We start from the raw sequence: 6630 nt of genomic DNA on the forward strand, positions 1-6630 counted from the left end.
TGGGGTAACGCGCGCAGAATTATCATCAATACTGTCGTACTAATGCTTGGAGAAATCCTTTATATGATGTTGTCTAAACGACTTATTCTTTTGAACCGATCTCCTTTTGAACATTTAGAAATATCTATTCTGTATTATTTACTCATTATTTGCTTATAGCCGAAATTTAAACACTTATCCGAATACTATTCAACTTGGCCTTCATTTGAAGAGTAATTATCCGTGATTATCTTTCTTGGAAGCGCATAACGATGCGCACAGAAAACTACCGAAAACGTCTTTAATTGTAATCGCAACTGCGGTCTCGAAATAAGCTTGCTATACACCAAGTTTGATTACAATATCTCATTCCTAACTCTAGTTATTGTCCGTAAACAATTTTTCTATTTTTAGTAACACTTTAACGGTGACCTTGACCCTAGGGGGTCCAAATGCAATGCCAAACCAGGTCTTCATATAAGATTCCTATACACCAAATGTGATTACAATATCTCATTCCTAACTCTAGTTATTGTCCAAAAACTATTTTTCTATTTTTCGTAACAGGGTCTTGACCTTTACCCCAGGGGGCCCAAATGCAATACCAACCAAGGTCTTCATATCAGCTTGTTATATGCCAAGTTTCATAACAATATCTTATTCCTAACTCTAGTTATTGTCCAGAAACCATATTTCTATTTTTAGTAACACTGTAACTGTGACCTTGACCCTAGGGGGTCCAAATGCAATACCAACCCAGGTCTTCATATAAACTTCCTTTACACCAAATAAGATTACAATATCTCATTCCTAACTCTAGTTATAGTCAAAAAATCGTTTTTCTATTTTTCCGGACAGTGACCTTGACCTAGACCCAAATGCAATACCAACCCAGGTGTTCATAAAAGCTTTCTATACGCCAACTTTGATAACAATATCTCATTCCTAAGTCAAGTTATTGTTTGGAAACCATTTTTCTATTTCTCTTAACGGTGACCTTGACCCCAGGGGGTCCAAATGCAATACCAACCCAGGTTTTCATATAAGGTTGCTATACACCAAGTTTGATTACAGTATCTCATTCCTAAGTCAAGTTATTGTCCCAAAACCATTTTTCTATTTTTAGTAACGCTGACCTTGATCTTGATCTCAGGGGGCCCAAATGCAACACCAACCCAGGTCTTCATATAAGCTTGCTATCCACCAAGTTTGATTACAGTATCTCATTCCTAAGTCAAGTTATGTCGGAAAACCATTTTTCTATTTTCAGTAACAGTTACCTTGACACCGGGGGGCCCAAAATGCACTACCAACCCAGGTCTTTATATAAGCTTGCTATAAGCCAAGTTTGATAACAATATCTCATTCCTAACTCTAGTTATTGTCCGGAAACCCTTTTTCTATTTTTAGTGACGGTGACCTTGACCCCAGTGGGTCCAAATGCAATACCAACCAGAGTTTCCACATAGCGTTGCTATATACCAAGTTTGATTACAATACCTCATTCCAAACTCTAGTTATCGTCCGGAAACCATGATGTGGACCGACCGACGGACCGACCGACAAGCTGACTCCTATATATCCCCCTAAACTTTGTTTGTGGGGTTTGAAAAAAAATTCAAGGATAGCCGAAACTTGTTAATTATAAAAAAATATATATACAGAATATCATGTTGTAGTAGCTTTCTGAGGCTTTGTATTTTGCTACGAGCAGCGGTGGAAAATTGATATCTTGCGAGACCAAAGGTCGAGCGAGATATCAATTTTCCAACATTTCAAGTAAAAAAATGCATAGCCTCAGAAAGCTACTACAACATAATTTTCCTTTTATTATATACCTTTCCGTTTGAAGTATAAATGATTTTCATTATACTACACTTATATAAGAAATTTCAGAAAAAGAAATGTAGCTGTCAAGAAATAAATTTATGACTGACAGATGAATACGTAATTTGTGCAAAACCTGCCACACCTTTTCTTATTTTGGTTGCCGTTTCCAAATACTACGTTATACACAGCTAAGATCAGAACCAAGGTCAAAAATAGTCCAGCCCTTCCATATATGGTACTGTATTTGTCTCTAACATAATACAGAATTTTCTAACCGTTGAAGCCTATTTGCGCTTCAAGATTATCCTGAGATTTAGGAAGAAAATTTATAGGTATATAATAAATGCTGTCATTGACATTTCTTATGTTTATATTTATTATATGTATTTCTTGCAATCCTATTTATAGCTACAAATTCTATGAATTAAAATAGAAAATGAAGGTAGCATGTAGACGGTGTTGATATTGTGTGATAAAAATTTAAAGATCATTGGAAATCATCCGAGTAACCGAATACTCAATCGGAAAAATGACCGAGTACTCGAATATTGATTTTAGTTTATTTCATGCTTTCCAGTGTTTTATTGTAATATATCAGATGATTATATTTTGATAAACCACTAGTGAAAATTATAAAATATAATTTTCACTGTAGCCGGACTATATCTGAATGCAGATGAAAAGAAAATCAAATCTGAATGGAATAACAGGCAAAATAAATGCCGTCATGCCTAAATTTTGCTTCTTTTGTAAAAGAAAGTCGATGTCACCATACATTAAGTTAAAAATGTAACAAAATTAGAGAAATTTAACAGAATGATATTTCAAACTTGTTGATGTGACATCATGATGTGATGACATCACAAAGGAGAATGCGTGACGTTACGAAGCAAAATCAGTAAAAATTACTTAAAATCACTTAAGACGCATGAAATAAAAAGAAAATTTATTTGTTTTACATATTAGATTGAAATATATTTCATTCGTGAACACCAGCTATTATATTTTCACTTGTGGCTACGCCACTCGTGAAAATATTGCATCTGGTGTTCACTCAGTGAAATTATATTTCAATCTTACATGCAAAACAAACAAATATCCTCTATATTTGTTGCCATCCCTAAAAAAATAAAAGTACTTGACAAGATCAACTTACATCTTAATAAAAAACTTTGAAAACAGATTTAATTATTTTGAAAAATTCACTCTGAGCTGTGTTATTTAAAATGGGTGTTCAAACACATTGAAAACATTGATAAGTCATCTCATGTTCTTGGTGATAAAGTGGTGCCTCAATATAGTTATCGCTGCAATCTATCTTCCCTCATAACTCCTACTATTACTGTATCTGTCAAACAAGCATCTCTGTTTTCTGAAATATAGTTTTGAAAAAGTTTATTGCTGACCAAGATATTCCATACTTGTATGTAAACCTTTTTTCAGCATTTTTTTTGTTAGAATGACTCTGATTTGTAAAGGTATATAACCGAAAAATGCGCGACCAATGCATGAGCTCAACCCCTCTGTGCATTATTTCACAAACGAGCATCTGAGTAGAACCACCGCCTTTTTTTAAAGCTAGCCGGATTGCTTTCTCACATTAAAGAATCCATATTAAATATAATAGAACATTGATAATTGCTACACAGTCTCTTTGTAAACATAAAATAAGCATGTTTTGTGTTTACATAAAGTAGCTATGTAATGTTAAAACACAACACGCTATAGGTGGTCACAATATAAATATATAGTGTTGTTAGGAAACTGACAGTTTTTTTAAGAAAGGACCAAATTTTTTTTTGTCCCGTAAGAAGGAACATGGCTTCCAATGCATAGTCAATTCATTATTTCATTCAAATTAGACATATTCAAAAAGAATTGCATAGAATTCAATAAATTTTCATGATTAAAATATTTTACTGATGAGCCTAGTATATCTTTAAAGGTAAGTGGTTTAGGTACATTACTTTGACTATGGACACCCCAATTAAATTTATTTATTTGCTTAGTAACACAACTTTTCAAAGTCATATAAATTTGTAAATGTGAGTGATTCTGATAATCTATAGACAGCTAAGTCAAGATGAGATGATTAGATTTTACAGACTGCTTACTACATGAAGTCACTATTTCAATGTCAAATGCCTTGAGGTGAAAGGAATGAAAACTTGAATTTCAAAATACAATTTAAGTGAATTACATGTCACAAATGAGCCGTGTCATGACAAAACCAACATAATGGGTTTGCGACCAGCATGGATCCAGACCAGCTTGCGCATCCGTGCAGTCTGATCAGGATCCATGCTGTTCACTTACAAACCCTATTACAAGTAGAGAAACTGATAGCGAACAGCATGGATCCTGATCAGACTGCGCGGATGCATGGATCCATGCTGGTCGCAAACCCATTATGTTGGTTTTGTCATGACACGGCTCAAATGTTTTTGCTATCGACTTTTGTTCCTTAATTAACAACAGATTGCATAATGAAATGATATTGAAATAATTAATATACATAATTTGGCTCTTAGTGCCAAGCTTACTGATTTTAAATAAGCCTTGAGTCCTATGTTGGCCTTTAAACATGTCAAACATTTAGAAAGTATTTAATAAGGAAAAGTGTATACAAATAATCATGTACCTCTTCATTATATGCCTATGACATTGAAAAAACATTGTGTCATCTGTTTACTTCAAGGTTAGTCACATTGACAGTATCACATTTTAGACTTTATCTCTCTGGATTCCATTCATAAAAGCATTCTCAAAATGGGTCCTCTTAATTTCACATTCATCAATCTGACAAGAACCTCCTGAAAATAAAAAGTTAGAAACATATGCCACTAATTATGTCAGTTAATGTCAAATAAATACTTTGAGAAACTATTTGGTCAAAATTGAAATGTACAAAGATTTTCAAACCAAATATATATATAAACAATGAACATTTCCTTTTTAACTTTCTAACATATATAATGTATGGTCTTACTTGAAGAAAATGTTTGCCCGGAACTGAACACTACCAATTTACCATCTTTTTGGTACCACTGAAAATAGATAGTAAAGGCCTTAATCTTTTTATTCTAAAATAACAGTTAAATAACATCTTAAGAAATTATGACTAATAAGCATGTTAAAAAAGTGAGAAGAGGCAATTTTTTGAGTCATTCCAAACAGAACTTAAGTAGAAATGACTGACCAATACAGTTAGTTCATATGTACTATTGAGCAAATGTTATTTACATAATTTATGGAAATTACAATTTGTAACTAATTATGAATTCAATATTCATCACTCCACTTAGTGTGAAATAATTTAAGCTAAAGACTTTTACATAAAAGTAAGAAATATTACATACTTAACAGTTAACGATTAAAATACAAGCATATTGCAAATAAAATTATATGTCGTGCTTTGAGGGTACCTATGTGTTAAAAAATGATAGGGTACCTGTTATATGAAAATTCAAATGAAGAGAGGTAGCACGTGCCGCTGTAAAACCGAAAGTAGGGTGTTTATGAATTTTACATTTATTTTTGACAATATATACTGCCATTTGTCCGAAGATGATATGTAAATGAACATATTTAATATGTATAATGCATATATAAAAATTATAATCAAGTCACAGGTTCATTGCAGCCCGAAAAGTATGTCGAGGTGATGGACAAGGCAAGACATGTCGATTTTTGTAGCTTATTATGAAGTTGCAGTACATGAAAAACGGGCACATGACAAATCAGCACATAAATAAAACAATCTAGTGTTCCGTGGTTTACATGTTTTCTAAGTGTTGTACCTCTTTTCCTTATTACAATGAAATTTTACATGATTGTTATCCATCGCTGGTTTGTTTTAAAAAGCAATGACCTCTGCATGTGCAAATAAGGTACCGTTTCAGCAGATTTCGCAAAGAGGGTACCGATATGGATTATGCACCGTGGATCCAGTTCATTCTTTGAGAAAATGCAAAAAGACATCATTACTGAACTTGTATATATTTTATTTAAGGTGATTCCGCTAAATGTCAGCAAAGTTTGTTTTCACAAAGTCTGTCCAAAGTGAAAGTAGGCCAAAATTCATATCACAACAAAGCTCACATTGTTATATGATGAGCCATTTGCAAGTACACTTGTATATTTTTAAGGGTGTTATATTCATGATTTTTTAAAACTTATTTATATAACTTATAAATATTTCTATATTGAAGCTGATGAATATTAGTCAATAAAACGTATGAAAAAATATATTTTAAATAATTCAGATTTCATAATAAAAAAAATAATTAAATATAGTTTGTAATACATTCATTTAGCTAGATAATATTAGTAATTGTGTTGACAAATCAAGTCCAATTATTTGTACTGTAGTCCTGCTATTGTTGTCTTAAATTTATATTATTTATATATTTCATTAATTTCAAAACAGTGTGAAAAATGTCAGGGAAGGGAGATAATCAAGATTTTTAATAGCCGTATCTTTTGCGCTGTTCCTCATTTTCAACAACCTCAGCTTAACAATTAAAATTGGGTATTTATGTTTTAACATATTGATTTTCATTTTATCTCTTATTAAATGTAAAACATTGCTTGATTTTTTATTTTTTTTTTTATTTTTTTTTAGAAAACAAGAAAATGGGTCATGTATATGTGATTTCTATATTGTTTTCTAAACTGCTTACAATTTGTCATGTTCACACTTGGCAAGCTGAGATAACTCTTGATTACTAAATTAATTGAAGATGATAAGAGTTATCTTTTCCATGTGCCATATCAATTGTTCGAAAAAGTGTGATAGTTTAAGGATTTTCTTTCTCTATA

At 32.1% G+C, this 6630-nt stretch overlaps 1 long non-coding RNA gene across 1 annotated transcript; it reads right to left on the bottom strand.

The window, feature by feature from the left end:
• Positions 1–1768: 1768 nt before the first annotated feature.
• On the bottom strand, positions 1769–5748 carry LOC132741885 (uncharacterized). Its single transcript, XR_009627358.1, has 3 exons — positions 4799–5748; positions 4451–4622; positions 1769–3181 (listed from the first exon to the last, which is right to left on the bottom strand). It is a non-coding gene; the product is annotated as an uncharacterized LOC132741885 (long non-coding RNA).
• Between the last annotated feature and the right edge of the window lie 882 nt (positions 5749–6630).

Source organism: Ruditapes philippinarum, unplaced genomic scaffold, assembly GCF_026571515.1.
Source record: "Ruditapes philippinarum isolate M1 unplaced genomic scaffold, ASM2657151v2 ctg1339_1_1_1_1, whole genome shotgun sequence".
Classification (NCBI taxonomy): Eukaryota; Metazoa; Mollusca; class Bivalvia; order Venerida; family Veneridae; genus Ruditapes; species Ruditapes philippinarum.